The sequence below is a fragment of the Tamandua tetradactyla genome, chromosome 1 (assembly GCF_023851605.1).
Source record: "Tamandua tetradactyla isolate mTamTet1 chromosome 1, mTamTet1.pri, whole genome shotgun sequence".
In the NCBI taxonomy this organism is placed as follows: Eukaryota; Metazoa; Chordata; class Mammalia; order Pilosa; family Myrmecophagidae; genus Tamandua; species Tamandua tetradactyla.
The window spans coordinates 194,102,051-194,124,974 of NC_135327.1; the positions used below are offsets into that span (position 1 = coordinate 194,102,051).

General features: G+C 38.9%; 3 non-coding genes across 3 annotated transcripts; all 3 read left to right on the forward strand.

Annotated features, from left to right (window-relative positions):
- Positions 1–7,093: 7,093 nt before the first annotated feature.
- TRNAC-GCA (transfer RNA cysteine (anticodon GCA)) lies at positions 7,094–7,165 on the forward strand. Its single transcript has one exon. It is a non-coding gene; the product is annotated as a tRNA-Cys (tRNA).
- A 3,526-nt stretch (positions 7,166–10,691) lies between these two features.
- On the forward strand, positions 10,692–10,763 carry TRNAC-GCA (transfer RNA cysteine (anticodon GCA)). Its single transcript has one exon. It is a non-coding gene; the product is annotated as a tRNA-Cys (tRNA).
- A 646-nt stretch (positions 10,764–11,409) lies between these two features.
- TRNAC-GCA (transfer RNA cysteine (anticodon GCA)) lies at positions 11,410–11,481 on the forward strand. Its single transcript has one exon. It is a non-coding gene; the product is annotated as a tRNA-Cys (tRNA).
- Positions 11,482–22,924: the final 11,443 nt, after the last annotated feature.

Sequence of the window (22,924 nt, forward strand, 5' to 3'; positions counted from 1 at the left end):
AAAGCATGATGTTATCATTAACCAGAAAAACAAAAAGCTCTACAAGAATTCTTAGGTCTATAATGCTACTCAGATCAGTCATAAACAATATTAACTAACTATAATGATAAAAACATGGAATATAATCTAACCAAAAGTTGACATATGATTATATTTAAAAATTGAGAGGGGAAGATGGCTCATGAGTTATAGACCTCATCTACAAAAGTAAGTCGATTAATATAAGTCTAAAACTGGTTAAATAAAATGGCATATCATGAGATGTTTATCTTCTTTTAAATGATAGAAGAAACAGACTAGAAGAAACAACCAAAAAGGTAATTAATGGGATCCTCTGGGATACAGGTCGGAGAAACAATGGATTGAAATTATTTTTGTTTAAGCTTTTAAAGCAGTATTTGATTTTTAAAATATCTGTACAATATACTTTAGGAAAAACAAAAACATAATATTAAAAGCATCATTTACTAGGGTTAGCAGTTTAGCCCAAGGTAGAGCTTTTTACTGTAGCTCAAGAGTTTCTGTGTCACTCATACTTCCCAATTTAAAAACTTACTACAGAGCCACAGTAATGAGAACACTATGTGTATTAGTCAAGGTTCTCTAGAGAAAGAGCACCAATAGGAGATGTCTGTAAATATGGGATTTATAAAAGTGTCTCACACAACCATGGGGATGCAAGAGTCCAGAATCCATAAGGCAGGTCGCAAGGCTGGCAACTCCAATGAAGGTCCTTAACGATGTCCACAGGAGAGGCTGGCTGACTGAAGAAGTGAAAATTCTCTCATCCCTTAAAAGTCTTCAGCTGGATTGGATTAAATCCCGTTGAATGGATTCTCTCATTGTGGAAGATACACCCTTAGTAGATCATAGATGTTATCAGACACAGATGCAATCAACTGACTGAGATTTAATAAACCAGCTTTCTGGTTTATCAATTAGCCACAAAACATGCTTGCAATGATGGTTAGACCAGTGCTTGTCTGACCAGACAACTGGGCACCATCACTTGGCCAAGTTGACACATGAACATAACCATCACACTGTGATACTGACATGACAATTGAAAAGTAGACCAGATTGGTCTATTCTATTCTATCCTAAAAGGGAATAGAATTGAGAGTTCAGAAATGAACCCATACATCTATAGGCAACTGATTTTCAACCATGTGCCAGATGCATTAAATGGAAAATAATGGTTGCTTCAACAAATGAGGCTGTGAAAACTGTATATCCACATGCAAAAGAATAACTTGAATTCCTACTTTACATAATACTGAAATTAACTCAAAATGGATGAAGGACCTAAATAGAAAAGCTAAAAGCATAAAGTTTTAGAAAAAAATACAGGGTGAAACATTTATGGCGATCTGGAAGTAGTTTCTTGGATATGACACAAAAAGCACAAGAAACAAAATAAAGAATAGATAAATTGGACTTCATCAAAATTAAAAACTTTTCTGAATCAAAGGATATTACTAAGAAATTGAAAATACAATCTGCAGTGATGAGATAAAACAGTTATATGGTAGGGGTTATTATCTAAATTATAGAAAGAACTCTAACAACTAAACAATAAAAAGAGAAAAAACACAAAGAATGTGAAAAGAATTGAATAGATATTTTTCCAAAGATAATATACAACTGGGCAATAAATACATGAAAATATGCATAAGATCATTGCTATAAGAGAAATGCAAATCCAAGCCACAATGAGATACCTATGCAACCCATAGGATGACCATTAATAATAATAATAAACAGAAACTATTAAACATCAGTGACGATGTAGAGAAATTGGAATTCCTGGACATTATTGGGGGAAGTGTAAAATAATGCAGCAACAATAGGAAAGAGATTGTTGGTTGAATAAAGTTAAATGTAAAATTATGTCATTACTCAGCAATCTCACCCTTGGGTATAGGAACATAGAACTGAAAGTGAGGACTTGACCATATAACGGGGACACCAAAGATTGTGGCAGCATTATTTATAAAAATCAAAACACAGAAAGAACTCAAGTGTGCATCAACAGAAGAATAAGTGAGTATAATGTGCTTAATAAATATAATGGACTATTACACACTCATAACAAGTAAAGAAGTGCTGATATGCACTTCAACAGATGAACATTGAAGACATCATGTTGAGTGATATAAGGCAGGCAAAAAAGGGCAATAATAATACAACTTAACTTATATGAAATACTTAGAATCACCAAGTCCATAGAACAAAAATTAAGTGGCAGGTACTGGAGGTGAGAAATAGGGGTGGGAGAATAGTTCTTAAAGTGTGTAGAGTTTCTGTTTGAAAGATCAAATAATTTTGGTAATGGATGCTCATGAGGTTAATGAAAGTGTGTGAATGTAATTAATACCACTGAATTGTACACTTGAAAGTGAACAACATGGAAAATTGTGAGTTGTATTTAGGTTATCACAACAAAAGGACAGAAAAAAACGTTGCCTGGTTCAAATTCAGAGGTCCCTCCTTAGTTCTCATGCTATGCTTCCTGAATAATATTTTTCAGATTTACTATTCCCTGATCTGGGTAATGGACTGGGAAGTTCATGAACTCCTCCAGCCACCATCCGCACAATTTAATGAACAGAACCACAGACTAGAGACACCTGTGGAGATGTGGCTAACACATGAGTCTCAAAAGTGGTTGAGCAGGATTTCTTCAAATTGCTGTTTTGTCATTTATAACATTAGGAAAACAGATGAGTAAATCTTAAAGTCCATCAACACAAAACTGGTTAGACTAAACTTGCTGTATACATTTTGCTGGTTTGAAACTTATGTATCCCAGAAAAGCCATGCTCCTTTAATCCAATCTTGTGGGTACAGACTTACTGTGGTGGGAACTTTCGATTAGGTTGTTTACATGAGTTGAGGCCCTACCCATTCAAGGTGTGTCTTAATTAGTTTATTGATGTCCTTAAAAGATCTCGCAGAGTGAGAGAGAGCTCATAGCTGATATAAACAACAGAAACCAAGACAGAGACATTTTGGACATGAAGAAGGAAATGCCCCTGGACTTGCCAGAAGCTGAGAGAGCCATTTTAAATCAGAAGGCAAGAGAAGGACAGGGGACATCACCATGTGCCTTCCTATGTGACAAAGAAACCCAGACACTATTGGCCTTTCTTGAGTAAAGGTATCCTCTTGTTGATGCCCTAATTTCAACATTTTCATTACCTTAGAACTGCAAATTTGTAAAGTAGTAAATCCCCTTTATAAAAGCCAATCCATTTCTGGTATATTGCATTTCATCAGCTTTAGCAAACTAAAATAGAATTTGGTACCAAGGAAGTGGATACTGTGGTTGCAAATACCAAAACGCCAAAAGGCTTTAGAAATGGACAAAGGGGAGAACTGTGAGGAGTTTAAATGAAAAGGTTTTGCTTTGAAGAGACTGTTGGTACAAATATAGACTCTAAAGATACTTCTGCTGAGGCCTTAGGCATAAATGATTAATGTGTCATTGCAAACTGGAAGGAAGGCAATCCTGGTTTAAAACTGACAGAAACTTTGGTAAAATTGAGTACCAGTGTTGGATGGAAGGCAGAATTTGAAAGTGACAAATTTGTATATCTAGCTGAGGAAATTTCCAAACTAAATATGGAAAATGCAGCCTGGTTTATCCTGGAAGCTTATAATAAAATGTAACAGGAAAGGGATAAGCTGAGAACTGAACTCTTTCATGCAAAGAAAGCAGAAACCAATAGTTTGGAAAATTCTGAGCTTTTGGGAAATGAAACCTCAGAGAATACTGCCCTATGTGAGGATTAAATCAAACCTGGAACTAGTCAGGCATTTCAGAGAAATCCAGGATCGAAGATGGAGTTATCCAGAAAGGATTTGTTCAAGTCTTATTCTCTGATGGTTTTGACCCCTGTATGCTACATGCCAAGTTAACAAATCTTTTGCAAGATCTGTATGAATTGAACCACTGCCAGTCTGGACTAAAAGGGAATGGAAATGGACAGATTGAATAAAAAATGACTTCAGAGACAGAACCATGGAGGCTAAAGTCTCAAGCCAGGAAATCTTGGGCCAAGAGACCAGATGCACCCATGCATGTGGAGAGGGTGAGGCTGCCTTGGAAGGGGAGGGCAGTATGATGGAGCACATTCCCTAAGGATTGGGGAGAGTCTGGCCACCACCCCACTGTTCCAAAGTGGTTCAGTATGTGCCCTGGAGGGGGCAGAGAGTCCTGGTGCCACTCAGATGCTGGAAGAGGGCTGAGAACAAGGTGGTCTCCCAATGTTTGGATATGTTGGAATGCTCACTCAAGGGTTTGGAAAGAGCAGAGCCACTGTGTAAGCCCTTGGAAAGGATGGAACTGCTCCTCTCTCAAGCCCCAAGGATGAAATGTCATTCTATAAATGATTCTCAGACCTCCTTAAAATCTAATGCTTTTGCCCTGCTGGTTTCAGAATTATTTGGGTCCAATGACTCCTGTTTTCTTTCCAATTTTTTCCTATTGCAATGAGAATGGTTATTCTATGACTTCCCTGCCCCTATTATTGGCAGCTGATAACTTGTTCGGAGTTTCATAGATCCATAGCCAGAGGAGAAGTCTGCCTTTGGGCAGACCATAAGTGTTACCGATATTGATGAGATTTTGTACTGATTTAGATTTAGTATGTAAAAGTATTGCTACTGAAATGGTTTAAGGATTTTGTAATATTGTAATGGAATGGATGTATTTTGCATATGGAAAGAACATGTCTTTTTTTAGTCCAGAGGCTGGAATGGGCTGGTTTGAATCTGTTATGTGCCCCCCCAAAAAAAAATATGCTCTTTGAATCCAATCTCATGGGCACAAAGTTATTGTGAGTCAGATATTTTGGTTAGATTATTTCCATAGACATGTGGATTGCTCATTCAAGGTGAATCATAATTAGTTTACTAGTGTCTTTAAAAGAGCTCATGGAGAGAGGGAGTGCAGAGAGGTGATAAAGAAAGCAGAAACCAAGACAGACATTGGGAGATGCAGAAGGAAATGCCCCTAAAGATGACAGAAGCTGAGAGAGCCATTTGAAAACAGAAGCTCAGAGAAGGACAGTAGACATAACCACGCGCATTCCATGTCACAGAGAAATCCTGGACATGATAGGCATTTCTTCAGTGAAAGAATCCTTTTGTGGATGTCTTAATTTCAACATTTTCATGGCCTTGGAAAAGTAAATTTGTAACCCCAACAATTCCCTTTAAAACCAATCCATTTCTGGTATATTGCATTCTGGCAGCTTTAGCAAACCGAACCACAAATATAATGGATTATTATGTACTCATAAGAAGAGATGTAGGGTAGATACACTTTAGGACATAGATCAATCTTAAAGACATCATGTTCAGTGAAATAAGTCAGATAAAAAAGGACAAATATTGTACAATTTCACTGATATGAAATACTTAGAATCAGCAATTCTATAGAACAAAAATTAAGTGACAGGTTACTGGAGGTGGGAAATAGGGATGGGAAATAAGTGTTGAAAGTGTGCAGAGATTCTGTTTGGGGTGGCCAAATGATTTTGTTAATGGACACTGGTGAGGGTAAGGCAACAGTGTAAATGTAATAAATACCACCGAATTGTACACTTGAATGTGGACATGGGAAATTTTGTATTATATTTCTGTTATCCAAACAAAAGTTCAAAAAAATCTTTTTGAAGGATTTCTTGGTTCAAATCAAAAGGTCTCCTCTTTGTCCTCATGCTGTGTTGTCTCAGTAATGCTTCCAAGGTCTGCTATTCCCTGATCCGGGTCATGCACCTGGAAGTTCATGGACTCTCCAACTGTCCTCAGCAAGGCTTAATGGACACAATCACAGACTAGAGACAAGTGTGGAGATGTGGATAGTGCATGTGTCTCACAAGTGGTTGATCAGGATTTATTCATATTGCTGTTTTATCATTTATAACAGGAAAACAGACAAGAAAATCATAAAGTCCCTTCCAATTATAAGTGTCAATGCTTCTCCGTGCTGTTCCTGTCACCACAGACTAACAGAAAGCAGAGATTCAGAAAGGAGACCAGGGAATGGGGTGAGGGAACCTCTGCAAATGAGTTCATAGAAGAGTAGGTTACTGGTCTTACCTGCTTTGTAGAAATGAGAAATTTCTAGTGTGCTGAAGGAGTCTTGTGTAAGAATCTACATAAGGCTGAAAAGGTGGGTACACAGCCAAATGTTATGGCTAATGGCATATAGCTCAGGGGTAGAGCATTTGACTGCAGATCAAGAAGTCCCTGGTTCAAATCCAGGTGCCCCCTATAACTTGACTTGGGTTTCCTAGTCACAGAAGCTATTGCTTGCAAGCTCAGACTTCTGCTGGCAGGTTCTCCCAGGGTATAACAAAGGGTTGTACATAAAAAAAAGAGAAAGAAGAATGATCATTAAAAAAAGACTTTATGGGGACTCACTGTTAACTGGTAAACCCCCAATTTATCACGCTCAGATCCCCTCTTCCCACCAAGACAGCATGGCTCACTGTGCTAGTGGTCAGACACAGGGAGATACATTACAGCATTCAGGGTCTCATATAGGGTAGATGTTTCACTCCGGGGAACTCATTTCTCCATTGCAACAGCATTCAGGGTCTCAAGTAGGGTAGCTCTTTTGTTCTGTGGAACTCATTTATCACAAGCCACAGCTCTCTTCCACATGTGTCCCAAGTCCATAGGCCCAAGCCCTGTCTTAGATACTCTACTGAGAGTAACAAGGAGTCTGCATTTGAAACTTTGTGAAACCATTTGACTTATAGCCCACTTCTGTCTTCACTGGGGGCCCTGAGGGGGATTACGTGTGTATTTTGGGAAATCCAATGGCCAGCCCTCAGACTAAACTGAAAAATGATAGATAACGGGCCGAGGGTCCTAAAGGCATAATTCTTCTTGCCCCACTGGGACCTCAACCCAGGGGCTGAGGTTGGGAAAACTACATGTCTTTGGGGAAGATATCTTTTATGAGTCATGCCTAGCAGCTTCCAAGACGCCAGTCCCGAGAGGAAGTAATAACTGCATTTTACAGAGCTGAGTGTTACCAGACAGGTGGTAAGTAACACTAATTTGCACTAATATGGCAGGGGGTGTAGCTCAGGGGTAGAGCATTTGACTGCAGATCAAGAGGTCCCTGGTTCAAATCCAGGCGCCCCCTTATTGGCCTACATTTTTGGTAGGTCAGGCTACCCACATACTCTTTCTTGGGCCCTACACAAGGTTGAAGAGATCTCCACTAGTTGACTGGTTAGGAACACCCAGTTGATAGCCAAAGATAACCACATACTGCTTCATGAGCCCCACACAATGTCTTAAATGTTCTCCACTACTTGCAGTTTCTTGGAACAACTCCACAGAATCTCTCTCTTGGGACTGCCATAACATGGAGTCACAGTGATGTGGCATTGAAGTCTATGGGGATCATATCCTCAACCACACTGTGTTCCTGAAGGCACATGCAAATGTGGAATCCTCCCACCTCACAGTGTCTGATACGGAGCACACATAGTAGGTCTCAGAAATGTTCTGAGAAAGCAGGGAAACATTTCTGTGAATAATGAAATAGAAAAATCAGGTTCAAAACAAAAGCTCAGTGAGATCACTACCAGTAGGCCTACTAGAATGCTCTAGGGAGGGCTTCAGACTAAAGACTAAAGCACAAAGCCATACATAGAAATAAAGAACAATGTTAGACATAACTACGTAGAGAAATATAAATGCCAGTATCGTTCTGCTGTTCGTTTATAGCTCCTCTCTTTGAGGATATGATCTAAATGACTAACACATGAAATAAAAATTATGAATCTGTTAATGTGCCCATGAAAGATAAGAACAAAATGTTAGAATAACAATGTAAAAGCAGAGGGACCGAGACATACAGAGTCATAGCGGTTGTAGGCTATAGAAATGAAGTAGGCATTATTCAAACTAGGTTTATATGAGTCTAAGAAAGAACCAAAAAAAAAAAAAAAAAAAAAAACACCATACAGAAAAAGAGAAAAGAAGGGATTTAAAATGGAACAGAACTAGGTAAAGATATGAAATTATGAAATATAAAGGAAAGGAGAAAAGGGAGGAACTGAGGGTCAAAAATCATATGACATAGAGAAAAACAGATTGCCAAATTGCACAAGTAAGTCCTTCCTTATCAGTAATTGCTTTAAATGTAATTGCTCCATAGTTCTCTTTTCTCATACTGTCTTTGCCTGGCATCAGTGGTAGGGTGATGTTGGCCCCACAGGATCAGTTAGGAAGTGTGCCTCCACATTCACTTTTTCTAAAAGATATGTAAGTATTGCTGTTAATTGTTCTTTAGATGTTTGGTAGAATTCACCAGTGAAGTCACTGAATACTAAGCTTCTGTTTGATGGTAGGGTTTGATTATTGATTAAGTGTCTTCATTTGATATAGATCTGTGGTGGGCTGAATTATGTATCCCAACAATACATGTCCTTAATTTCAATCTGCATCCCTCTGGGTGTGAATCCCTTGTATATAGGTCTTTTTGGAGATGTTATGTTTAGTTGTGGTGTGGCCCAACTGAATGAGGATGGGTATTAATCCAGTATACTGGAGGCAAACTTCAATGATACCTTGATTTTGGAATTCTTTTGGCCTAAAAACAGTGGTTCAGCAATTTCCCATTGTTCAAGACAAAATCAGGTTGTGGTATTTGTGAATGCAGCTCAGTCAAAATGAAACAGCAATATTCAGATGTTTCTATTTCTTTCTGTGTCCATTTGGTGTTTCTGGGAATTGGTCCAATTTGCCTAGCTCATACTATCTGTTGCCATACAGTTCTTTATCTTCTTATAATTGTTTTGGTTCCACACAGTCAATTGTAATGTCTCTTATTTCATTTCTGCTTTCTGCAGAAACTCTTCTTTCCCTTATGAATGATCTCAGCACCCTTGCCAAAGTTCAGTTGGCTCCAGATGGGAGGACTTATTTCTGGGCTCTCAATCCTATTCTGATGGTCTCTATGTCTAGGCTTATGTCTGTACAAAGGAAATTAAGAAACCAACCCCACATAGACAGTAATCAGAAAGACTAAAGTGTTGAGAAACAAATTTAACCAAAGGGCACCAAGACATGTTCACTGACAACTACAAAACATTGCCAAAAGGAATCAAGAGACCTCAATAAATATAAAGATGTACAGTGTGCATGAATCGAAGGACTTAAGGTTGGTAAGCTGTCTTACTACACCAAATGGGCCAAAGATTCAATGCAATCCATACCAGAGTCCTAAGGGAATGTTTTACAGAAATAGAAGGTCCCATCCTAAAATCTAATGAATTTCAAGGAATCCAGAAGAGCCAAAACAGTTTTGAAAAGGAACAAAAAAGTTAGAGTCAAATTTCCATTGAGAAAATCGACTACAAAACTACAGGAATGAGAACACATGGTGGTAGGAAAACTGGATCTCCAAATGGCTGTTAGAATCAAGGAAATAAGAAGTACTGATGAGGATACAGAGAAGTAGGTATCCAAGCACACTTCTGGTGGGATTCTAAGATTTCCTCTGTGACAAAGATTTGGGTGGATCTTTAGAAAGTAGCACTCAGGATGACTCTATGATAGTTCCAATTCTACTTCTAGGTTTCCATGCCCCCAAAGAATTGAAAGCAAGGACTCGACCAGATACTTGGACACCAAAGTTCATGGCAGCATTATTCATAAACACCAAAACATGGAAACAACTAGTGTCCATCAATGGAAGAGTGGATTAATAAAACAGGCTTTATTCATATAATGGACTATTAGGCACTCATGAAAAGGAATGAAGGGCTGATACTCACTAGAATTAGATGCACTGTGAAGACATCATGTAAGTGAAATAAGTCAGACAAAAAATGGACAAATATTGTGCGATTTTATTTATATGAAATACTTAGAATCAGCAAGTACATAGATCAAAAATAAATGACAGGTTACTGGGAATGGGAAGGAGAATTGGGAAATTAGTTCTCAAAGTGTGCAGAGTGTGTGTTTGGGGTAATCAGATAATTTTAATGGATGCTGGGGAGGACAACGCAACAGTGTGAACATAATAAATGCCACTTATGTACAGATGAAAGTGTACAACATGGAAATTTTGAGTTGTATTTAGGTTATCACAACAAAAGCTAAAAAAAAAACATAGAAACAGATAAAAAAAAAAAAAAAGATTCCTTGGTTCAAATCCGGAGGTCTCCTCTTGGTTCTCATGTTATGTTGCCTCAATAATGCTTCCCAGGACTTCTATTCCCTGATCCTGGTCATGGACTAGGAAGTTCATGGACTCCTCCAACCACCCTCATCAAGGTTTAATGGACAGAATCACAGACTGGAGATGTGTGGAGATGTGCATAGCACATGTGTCTCAAAGTGATTGATCAGGATTTCTTCATATTGCTGTTTGGTCATTTATAACATGAGGAAAACAGACAATAAATCCTGAAGTCCCTTCCAGTTATAACTGTCAATGGTTCTCCATACTGCTTCTGTTACCACAAGCAGAGATGCAGAAAGGAGAGAAGGTAGTAAGATTGGGGTACCTCTTGGGGGTGAGTCCATAGATGAGTAGGTTGCTGGTTTCCCTGCTTTGTAGAAATGAGAAATTTCAAGTGTCCTGAAGGAGTCTCAGGTAAGGGTTTACATAAAGCTGAAAAGGTGGTTACATAGTGAAATGTTATATGTGAGGGGGTATAGCTCAGGGGTAGAGTATTTGACTGCAGATCAAGAGGTCCCTGGTTCAAATCCAAGTGCCCCCTAACACATTGGTTTTTCTTAGTCACAGAAGCAGTCTCAGACCAAAGAGCTGTACATACAGAACACCTGGGAACAGACAGTAACTGGTAACCCCAAATTATCACCTCTTCCCACCAAGACATCATTGTTCAGTGTTGGCACTCAGACATAAGGAGACACATTACATATTCAGCATCTCATGTAGGATAGACTGTTAGCTCTGGGGAAGTGGTTTCTCACATGCCACAGCTCTCTCCTGCACTTGTTCCAAGCCCGTAGGCCCAAGCCCTGACTTAGATAATCTACTAAGAGAGACAAGGATTGGAACTCTGTGAAACCATTTGAACTACAGCCCAGTGTCTTCACTGTGGCCCCCATGGGGATTATCTATTTATTTTGGGAACTCCAATAGCCAGACCTTGGACTAAACTGAAAAGGTGATAGGTAAAAATGGGCCAAGGGTCCTACAAGTAGCATTCTTCTTGCCCCACTGCGACCTCAACCCAGGGCCTGAGGTTGGGAAAACTGCATATCTGTGGGAAGGTGACTCGTTATGAGTCATGCCTAGCAGCTTCCAAGAAGCCATTCCAGAGAGGAAGCAATAACTTTTACAGAGCTAAGTGTTACTAGACACGTGAAGGGCAACAACTAAGTTGGACTAGTATGGTGGGGGGTATAGCTCAGGGGTAGAGCATTTGACTGCAGATCAAGAGGTCCCTGGTTCAAATCCAGGTGCCCCCTTATTTGTTTCCTAAATTTTTAAAAAACATAACAACATACAAAAACAAACATTCTTACCATATGATCATTCCATTCTTGGTATATAATCAATAACTCATAATATCATCACATAGTTGTATATTCATCACCATGATCATTTCTTAGAACATTTGCATCAATTCAGAAAAAGAAATAAAAAGAAAGAAAAGAACCTCATACATACCATACCCCTTACCCCTCTCTCTCATTGATTGCTAGTATTTCCAGCTACCCAATATATTTTAGCATTTCTTTCCCCTATTTTTTTCTATACCCCTTATCACTCCCTTTCATTGATCACTAGCATTTCAATCTACTAAATTTATTTTAACATTTGTTCCCCCTATTATTTATTTAGTTTTAATCCCTATGCTTTACTCATCTATCCATACTGTAGACAAAAGGAGCATCAGACACAAGGTTTTCATGATCACACAGTCACACTGCGAAAGTTATATCATTATACAATTATCAAGAAACATGGCTACTGGAACACAGCTCTACATTTTCAGGCACTTCCCTCAAGCCTCTCCAATATACCTTAACTAAAAAGGTGATCTCTATATAATGTGTAGAGTCAGGATAACCTCTCGACTCTGAAATTTCTCAGTCATTAATACTTTATTTTATCTCATTTCTCTCTTCCCTCTTTTGGTCTAGAAGGTTTTCTCAATCCCTTGATGCTGAGTCCCAGCTCATTCTAGGATTTCTGTCCCACGTTGCCAGGAAGGTTTACAACCCTGGGAATCATGAGCCACATAAAGATTGGGAGGACAGTGAGTTTGCTCATTGTATTGGCTGAGAGAGAGAGGCCACATCTGAGCAACAAAAGAGGTTCTCTGGTGGTGAATCTTAGGCCTAATTTTAAGTAGGCTTAACCTATCCTTTGTGGGGATAAGTTTCATATGAACAAACCCCAAGATTGAGGGCTCACAGATGCCACCTTATTTGCCTACACTTTTGGTAGCTCAGGCTACCCACATACTCTTTCACGGGTCCTATACAAGGCTGAAGAGATCTCTACTGGATGGAGTGGGTAGGAACCCCCAGCTTGGTAGCTGAGGACACCCACATACTGCTTCACGAGCCCTGCACAAAGGATTAAGTGTTCTCCACCACCTGTGGTTTCTTGGAGCAACCCCATAGTACCTCTCTCTTGGGTCTGCAGAACATGGAGTCACAGTGATGTGACATTGAAGTCTATGGGGATCATATCCTCAACACACTGTGTTCCCTGAAGGCATATGCAGATGTGGAATCCTCCCACCTCACAGTGTCTGCTACAGAGCACACATAGTAGCCCTCAAAAACTTTCTGTGAAAGCAGGGATACAACACAGCCAAATGTCAAAGGGGTGCCCCAATGCAGAGACAATCTGGAAAGATTGAGAAAGATGCTTTTCTTTATACTGCTAACACTCAATGACTGAATACGGGCTAAATTTTGGACAATCAAAAACAAACAGGAAAAGGAATGAAGTTCTCATCCATGTAACAATATGGATGAGATTTGAAGGCATCGTACTGAGTGAAAAAAAGCCAGACACAGATGGGAAAATATGGTACGGTCATAGCATTGTGAAAAATCAGTATAAGCAAATCATAGAATCTGAAACTATAATAGAGATTATGGGAGTTAGGGTGTGGGTACAGGATGGTAAGCTAAGTATTAATTGGTATAGGATTTCTGTTTGGGTGAGGCTGAAATGGTTTGGGAAAGGATAGCGGTGATGATAGCACAACATTGTCAATGACATTAACATCACTGAATTTTATATTGCAATGTAATCACGATAGAAATTTTAAAAGAATTACCATAGGAAGATATGGCACAAACAGTGAACCCTACATAACCTGGAAACTACGCTTAATAGGACAACCATAATAATACTGTTTAATTGACTCTCACACAGGTACCAACTAAGACCTGGTGTTAATAAAGAGGAAGGAGTATAAGGAACTATGTATTTGCTACACAATCTTCTTCTAAACCTACAACTTCTCTTATCATATTTCTAAACATGATTCATGATCAAAAGGTCCCAGGGAAAAGGTGGGGGTATCCGAATCCAGGGTATAACCAAATTATAAAATTTGTTAGCTCCATTTTCAATAAAACAGCACAAGTCAGAAAAAAAAAAGAGCAAAGTACAGCCTCTTTGAAGGAATGAAAGTGAGTTGACAGAAACCATCTCCCAGGAAGCCCAGGCATTCTATCTACCATGGAAAGACTCACAATCAACCATGTAAATATGGTCAAAGAGCTAAAGGGAATTATGAACAGAAAACCCAGGAAATAAGGAATGCTCTGAACAAACAAAATGAGAATATAAACAAAGAGAAATTATAAAAAGGGAAGCAAATAGAATTCCTGGAACTCAACAGTACAAAATCTGCAATTACAAATATTCACCATGGCTTTTCAATGGCAGATTTAAACAGGCAGACAATAGAATCAGCAAAGATGAACATGGGATGAATGAAATTATCCAGCGTGAGGAGCAGAAATAAAAGAGAATGAAGAGAAGAGAGCAGATCCTGAGGCGCTCCAGCAAGCACACCCACACATACATTGTGGGAGTCCTGGAAGTAGCAGACTGAGAGAAGGAAACAGAAAGAATATTGAAAAAAAAATGGCCCCTCCCAAATTTAATGAAAGACATGAAAACACTCAAGACTTCAACAAAAGAGACGACATCAAGGCAAGTGAAAATCAAATTTTGGAAAGACAAAGAAAAAGAGAGACGTTTGGAAGCAGTGAGAGAGAAGCAGCATGTCACACACAAGGGACCCTCAGTAAGACTAGTACCTGGATAAATTATTGAGGAGTGTCGGTTGACATATTTCAAGTGCTGATACGAACAGAAACAGTAAACCTCAGTCCTGTGAACAGTGAAGTAGAAAATCAGGTTAAAACAAAGGCTAAGTGAGATTACTACCAGTAGGCCTGCCCTACAAGAATGCTCTAGGGAGGCTTCAGACTCAAAGGAGAGGACACGGGACACTAACATGGGCCATATGTAGAAATAAAGAACAAGGTTAAACATAACTACATAAAGAAATATAAGAGCCAGTTTCATTGTGCTGTTTGTTTCTATCTCCTCTCATTAACTGTGTGATCTAAATGGCTAACGCATGAAACAAAAATCATGAATCTCTATTAATGTGCCAATGATGTATAAAGAATGAAATCTGTGACAATAACAACATAAAAGTGGAGGGACCAAGATGTCCAGAGACATAGCAGATGTATGCTATAGAAACGAAGTTGGCATTATTCAAACTAGGATGATACAAGTCTAAGAAGTTCATATAATCCCCAAGATAGCCACTAAGAAAAGAACACAAAACATACAGAAAAGGAGAGTTCTGGGAAGATGGTGAATAGAACAGATTAAGTTCAGCCCTACTCCAAGGAAAAATTAGAGAAGGGATGGGAGGGCATCTGAGATGGTGATTCCAGAGTGTAACTGACCTGGGAGAGCTTTCTGCACCACATAGGGCAGCCCTGGTTTCAAAAGCTGAGAAACTGAGAAGAGAACTAGAGCCTAATGCATAAGCCTGGAGCTCTCAGGAGTGCATGGATGGCGAGGTGGGGACTAGGAAGTAAGCCAAGCCATGTTTCTTGAATGTGCTACCCTCACCAGTGCAGTGATCTGTGACCCAACTCAAACCTCATGCACCTGAACCCTGTCACCAACCCCAACTCACCATGCTCCAAATTCCCCTGTCCCGCTAACCCCTCACATTCATGCCTGCCCCCCACCCCCCACCCCAAATGCAATCCAACCCACCTCTCCTGTGCCCCTCCCAAGCACTACCTCCCCCTCCCTGCTCCCTGCTCCCTGCAGGCTACTGACAGTGCAAAAAGGCTGTGAGCACTTAACCTCCATACCCAGGCTCCACCCACCCCCAGCCCATATAGTCACACAGCCGTACTCCACCCCCCACTCTGAGCTCTCTGCACAGGTACATCAGTTTACAGCACTCCTAGATCCATGCATATGCACAGCCCCCAGTCACACCCCCCCAGCTCTGGGAAAGCACTGACCTATGAAGCTGAATCACATCTGCTCCCAGCTCATGCAGACAAAATGCTGGCCCACTGCCATAGCTCTGAGCATGTGCACTAAGGGCCTTGCACCCTAGACCAATGTACATCAGGGCCACAACCCCGAGACCTGTGCACCTGCACAGCCACATCCTCCCTGCCACTGGGCACCCATGTACACAAGCATCAGCATAGCATCCCCAGCCTGTGCCTATACCTGCGCTGCAACACATCACTGCACTGTTGTGTTCCTCCCTGTGTCCTGCATCCTGCTACACATCCATCCCACAAACACAAGGCTTTATATTACTGGAGGAAATAACTTCCAAAGTAAATCAGTCAAGATATTTACATACAGTGAAAACAACAGAAAATCACTAAGCATATCACAATGCAGACAGATATAGCCTAGCGTAATGATCAAAATAAAACACCAGAGGAGACTTGGAACTAATTGAAGATGTTCATACAATTCTACTAAATAAAATAAGTGGGATGGCTAATGACATAAAGGAGATCAAGAAGACACTAGAAGAGCATAAAGAGGAATTTGAAAGAATAAATATAAAACTAGCAGATATCACAGAGATTAAATATTCTGTATATCAAATAAAAAACATACTAGAGACACACTACAGCAGATCTGAAGAGGAAGAAGAAAGAACAATGAACTAGAGGACAGGATAATTGATTTTGAACACTCAAAATAGCAAATGGCAAAAATGAAAAATTTTGAATTGGATCTCAAAAAATGATGGGCAAAACAAAGCTCAGTGATTCTTATATTGAAAGAGAGAAGTAAAGACTATGAAGAGTAGTTCAGAATATAATGGGGGAAAGCTTCCCAACCCTTATGAAAGACATAAATATGCAAGCCAAATAAGCTCAATGAATTCCAAATAGGCCTTCCCCAAGACATATGCTAATCAGTCTGTCAAATGTTGAAGAGAAGCAGAAAATTCTGAAAGCAGCAAGAAAAAAACAATCTACTACATACAAGGGAAACTATATAAGACTGAGTTCAGACTACTCAACTGACACTATGGAGGTGAGAAGGCAGTGATATGATATATTTAAGATACTGACAGAGAAAGACTTCCAGCCAAGAACTCTGTACCCAGCCAAATTGTCCTTCAAAATAGAAGGAGAGATTAAAATTTTCACAGACAAACAAATCCTGAAAGAATTTGTCAACAAGAGACCAGCCCTACAAAAAATACTAAAGGAAGTTCTTCCAGTTGAAATAAAAAAGACAGGAGAGGGAGGTATGGAGGAAGGGACATACTGAAGAGTACAAGTAAGGGTAACTCATATATAGATCTGCCAAATAAAGTCCAAAACATAAGGTGATGGATTCAAGAAACTCCTTTTCAGTAATAACTTTGAATGTTAATGGTCTACTCTTACCAATTAAAAGATACAGATTGGCAGAATGGATTAAGAAATATAATCCAGCTATATGCTTCTTACAAGACAGTCATCCTAGACACAAGGATACAAATAGATTGAAAGTGAAAGGATGGAAAAAGATTTTCCACACAAATTGTAACCAAAAGAAAGCAAGAGTAGCTATACTAATATCAGAAAAAAATAGATTTTAAATGTAAAGGTATCATAAGAGACAAAGAAGGACACTATATATTAATTAAATGAACAATTCACCAAGAAGAAATAGCAATCATAAATGTTTATGCTCCCAATCAAGGAGTTCCAAAGTACATGAGATAGACATTGACAAAACTGAAGGGAGTGACAGATGTTTCAACAGTAAAAGTAGGAGACTTCAATACATCACTCTCCTCTATAGATAGAACAACCAGAGAGAAAATCAACAAGGAAATAGAGAAATTAAACAACTTGATAAATGAGTATATATATATATATATATATATATATATATATATATATATATATATATATATATATATATATATATATATATATATATATATATATATATATAAAGAGGGACGGGCAATGGTGGCTCAGTGGCAGAGTTCTTGCTTGCCATGCCGAGACCCAGGTTTGATTTCTGGTGCCTGCCCATGTAAAAAAAAAAAAAAGAAAGAAAAAAATAGAAGAAGAAGAAGAAGAAAAGAAAAAAGCAAGAAAGAGCAAAAATTGAGGACTTAACCACTCACCTGGAGGAACTTAAGAAAGAACAGCAAATTAATGCCAAAGCAAAAAGAAGAGAAATAACAAAGATTAAAGAAGAGTTAAATGAATGGGAGAATACAAGAACAACAGAAAGAATCAATAAAATCAAAAGTTGGTTCTTTGAGAAAATCAATAAAACTGATGGACCAGTGGCAAGACTGACGAAGAAAATAAGGGAGAGGATGCAAATCAATGAAATCAGAAATGAGATGGGGTGCATTACCATAGACCCTGAAGAAATAAAAGAAATCATAAGAGGATACTATGAACAACTACATGCCAATAAGCTAGATAATGTAGATGAAATGGACAAATTACTAGAAACACATGAATTACATACACTGATTTGAGAAGAATAGAAGATCTCAACAAACCAATCACAAGTACAAAGATTCAATCAGTCATCAAAAATCTTCCTACAAAGAAAAGCCCAGGGCCAGATGGCTTCACAGGGGAATTTTATCAAACATTCCAAAAAGAACTAAAACCAATCCTGCTCAAAACTTTCCAGAAAACTGAGGAAAAAGGAACTCATTTTATGTAGCTAACATCACTCTAATACCAAAACTGGGTAAAGATGCTATAAGAAAGGAAAACTACAGGCCAACCTCCCTAATAAATATAGATGCAAAAATTCTCAACAAGATATTAGCAAATCGAATCCAACAACGCATTAAAAGAGTTATACATCCTGACCAAGTGGGGTTTATACCAGGAATGCAAGGATGGTTCAACACAAGAAAATCAATTAATGTAATACAGCACATTAACAAATTGAAAGGGAAAAATCACATGATCATCTCGATTGATGCTGAAAAGGCACTTGACAAAATTCAACATCCTTTTCTGATAAAAACACTTTAAAAGAAAGGAATCAAAGGTAACTTCCTCAATATGATAAAGGGCATATATGAAAAACCAATAGCCAGCATCATTCTCAATGGAGAAAGACTGAAAGCTTTCCCTTAAGATTAGGATCAAGACAAGGATGCCCACTGTCACCACTATTATTCAACATTGTGCTAGAAGTTCTAGCTAGAGCAAACAGTCAGGACAAAGAAATAAAAGGCATCCATTGGAAAAGAAGAAGTAAAACTTGCATTATTTGCAGATGACACGATACTATACTTGGGAAATCCTGAGAAATCTACAGCAAAGTTACTTGAACTAATTAATAAATTTAGCAAGGTGGCAGAATATCCAATTAATGTGCAAAAAACAGTAATGCTTCTATACACAAGCAATGACCTAACTAAGGAGTCAGTTAAGGAAAAAAATTCCATTCAAAATAGCAACTATCATACTATGCACCTAAAAAATTAGCAACTAAAAGAATCGAGTACTTAGGAATGAATTTAACTAGGAATGTAAAGGACTTGTACATAGAAAAGTACATAACATTGTGAAAAGAAATCAAAGAAGACCTAAATAGATAGAAAGACATTCCCTGCTTGTTCTAGTTTGCTAGCTGCCAGAAAGCAACACACCAGAGATGGATTGGCTTTTAATAAAAGGGGATTTATTTTGTTAGTTCTTCAGAGGAAAGGCAGCTAACTTTCATCTGAAGTTCTTTCTTACATGGGAAGGCACAGGATGATCTCTACTAGCCTCCTCTCCAAGCCTCTGGGTTCCAACAACTTTCCCCAGGGTGATTCCTTTCTGCATCTCCAAAGGCCTGAGCTGAGCTGCAAGTGCTGAGATGAGGTATGCTGAGCTGCTTGGGCTGTGCTATGTTGAGCTCTCTCATTTAAGCACCAGCCAATTAACTCAAACATCATTCATTTCAGCAGGCATGTCTCTTAGCCGACTGCAGATGTAATGAGCAACAGATGAGGTTCATGTACCATTGGCTCATGCCCACAGCAACAGAACTAGGCATATTCACCTGGCCAAGTTGCCAACTGAATCTAAATACCACAATGCTCATGGTTAGGAAGGCTAAATATAGTTAAGATGTCAGTTCTACCCAAATTGATCTACAGATTCAACACAGTACCAATGAAAATTCCAACAACGTACTTTGAGGACTTGGAAAAGCTAGTTACCAAATTCATCTGGTAGGGAAAGAGACCCCAAAAGCTAAAAAGCATCCTAAGGAGAGACAGCCAAGATGGTGGCTTAGCAAGGTGTGGAATTTAGTTCATCCTCCAGAACTAGTAAATAACCAGAAACAGTACAGAACAACTCCTGGGGCCACATCAGTGACTGGACACACAGCATTCCCCAGTCTGGACCAGCTGGACCAGCTGCGAGCCCCCCCAGAACCATGAGTTCCCCAAGCTGCGGTGGCTGGCACCCCGCCCCCAAAGACTGCTTCCCAGAGGGGAAAGGAAAGGGACTTTACCAGCAGCAGGGGCTGAGTGCAACTAAGCTTCAAGTGTGGAATTACTTCACAAATTCTGACTACTAAAAATAGGCCCCCAGCTCAGGTGAACCTGGTCAAAGCGGAGGTTGCTGATTTTTGCCCCAGTGCCAAGGGGGCAGGGCTGACGGAAAAAGAAAAGAAGAAAAAAAAAAAGAAACAGAGTTTTTGTGGCTGTGTTTCTACAAATGCTTGACTGCCTTTGGATACAGCGGCAGGACTTCTCAGGCTGCAACTGCCCCAGGCATAGGCAGAAACAAGCTTGTTTGAGACCTTTCCAAGGGGAGGGATGAGGCCCAACTCAGGTAGAATCCCTCCCTCAAGGAAGTCAGACCACAGGGTTTGGTAATTTGAAGCCATTAAAACCAGCCTACAACCTCTCCTCTGTCTCCACCACACCCCCAGCAGGGAGAGTCTGCTGCAGTTAAAGGTACCAAATCATCTTATGCTTGTGGGACCTGCAGGCAGACAAGCACCACAGACTGGGCAGGATAAGAAAAACAGAGACCAGAGACTTCACAGGAACATCTTTCAACCTGCTGGGTCTTACCCTCAGGGAAAACTGATGCAGGTGAGTCTTTCCTCTTGACAGGAGGCCAGTTTGGTCTGGGAAAATCTGGTTGGGGTCTATAATATCTAAGTAGACCCTCCCAAGGGTGGGGGGAGAAAGGCACCATACAGGCAGGGCAAGAAACAAGAAAACAAGAATGGAAAAATTCTCCTCTGTTAAACAAAACCTAAGCTAGACGTCCAGAAAAAGCTGAACTGAATGTCAAAGAACAGACAGACAACAAATTCATACAGCAGGAAAACCCTAGGTAAAAGAAGTGAAAACAATCTCCAGAATAAACTAATTAAGGTAATTAAATGTCTAGACGCCAGCAAAAAATAAGAAATCACACTAGGAAAATTGAAGCTATAGCCCAGTCAAAGGAACAAACCTACAATTCAAATGAGATACAGGAGTTGAAACAATTAATTCAGAATGTATGAACAGACATGGAAGACCTCATAAAAAATCAAATCAATGAATTGAGGGAGGATATAAAGAAGGCAAGAAATGAACAAAAAGAAGAAATTGAAAGTCTGAAAAAAATCACAGAATTTATGGGAATGAAAGGCACAGTAGAAAAGATGAGAAAAACAATGGAAGCCTACAATGTTAGATTTTGAGAGGCAGAAGACAGGATTAGCAAACTGGAGGATGGAACATTGGAAATCCAATGAGCAAAAGAAAATATAAGGAAAAAATGGAAAAATATGAGCAGGGACTCAGGGAATTGAATGACAATATGAAACTTACAAATATACATGTTGTGGGTGTCCCAGAAGGAGAAGAGAAGGGAAAAGGAGGAGGCAAACTAATGGAGGAAATTATCACTGAAAATTTCCCAACTCTTACGAAAGACCTAAAATTACAGATCCACGAAGTGCAGCGTACCCCAGAGAGAATAGATCCAAATAGACATACTCCAAGACACCTACTAATCAGAATGTCAGAGGTCAAAGAGAAAGAGAAACTCTTGAAAGCAGCAAGAGAAAAAGCAATCCATCACATACAAGGGAAGGCCAATAAGACTATGCATAGATTTCTCAGCAGAAACCATGGAGGCAAGAAGACAGTGGGATGATATATTTAAATTACTAAAAGAGAAAAACTGCCAACCAAGAATTCTATATCCAGCAAAATTGTCCTTCAAATGTTAGGGAGAAATTAAAACACTTTCAGACAAAAAATCACTAATAGAATTTGTGACCAAGAGACCAGCTCTGCAAGAAATACTAAAGGGAGCACTAGAGACAGATATGAAAAGACAGGCGAGAGAGGTATGGAGAAGAGTGTAGAAAGGAAGACTATCAGTAAAGCTTAAAAGAAGAAAAATTAGATATGACATATAAAATCCAAAAGGCAAAATGGTAGAAGAAAGTACTACATGTACAGTAAAATGCATCCTAAAAAAGAAGAATTAAGTGGGAGGGTTAACACTCCCTGCCTTTAAAACCTATTATAAAGCCACAGTGGTCAAAACAGCATGGTACTGGCAGAAAAATAGAAGTATTGACCAGTGGAATCGAATTGAGAGTGTAAAAATAGAGAACCAAATCTGTGGTCAACTGATTTTTGAGAAGGCCCCCAAATCCACTGAACTGGGACAAAACAATCTTTTCAATAAATGAACATGAGAGAACTGAATATCAATAGCCAAAATAATGGCTATTATTTTAAAATATTATTAATAAAAATAATAATTTTATTATTATAAAATAAGGACCCCTACCTTACATCCTATACAAAAAATTAGCTCAAAGTGGATCAAACACCTAAATATAAGAACTAGCACCATAAAGCTTTTAGAAGAAAATGTAGGGAAACATCTTCAAGACCTAGTAATAGGAAGTAGCTTTCTAAACTTTACGTACAAAGCACAAGCCACAAAAGAAAAAAATAGATAAATGGGAGCTCCTCAAAATCAAATGCTTCTTCACCTCAAAAGTCTGTCAAAAATGTGAAGAGGCAGCCAACTCAATGGGAGAAAATATTTGGAAGTCACATTCTGGACAAAGGTTTGACATCCTGTATACATAAAGAAATTATACAACTCAACAACAGAAGAACAAACAATGATACAAAAACTCAAAAATGGACAGCACAATAATACCTAATTGTAAAGTAATCATGTTAAAACACTGAATGAAGCTGCATCCGAGCTATAGGTTTTTGTTTTGTTTTGTTGTGTTGTGTTTTTTTTTTTTTACTATTATTACTTTTATTTTTTTTCTCTATATTAACATTCTATATCTTTTTCGGTTGTGTTGCTAGTTCTTCTAAACCGATGCAAATGTACTAAGAAACGA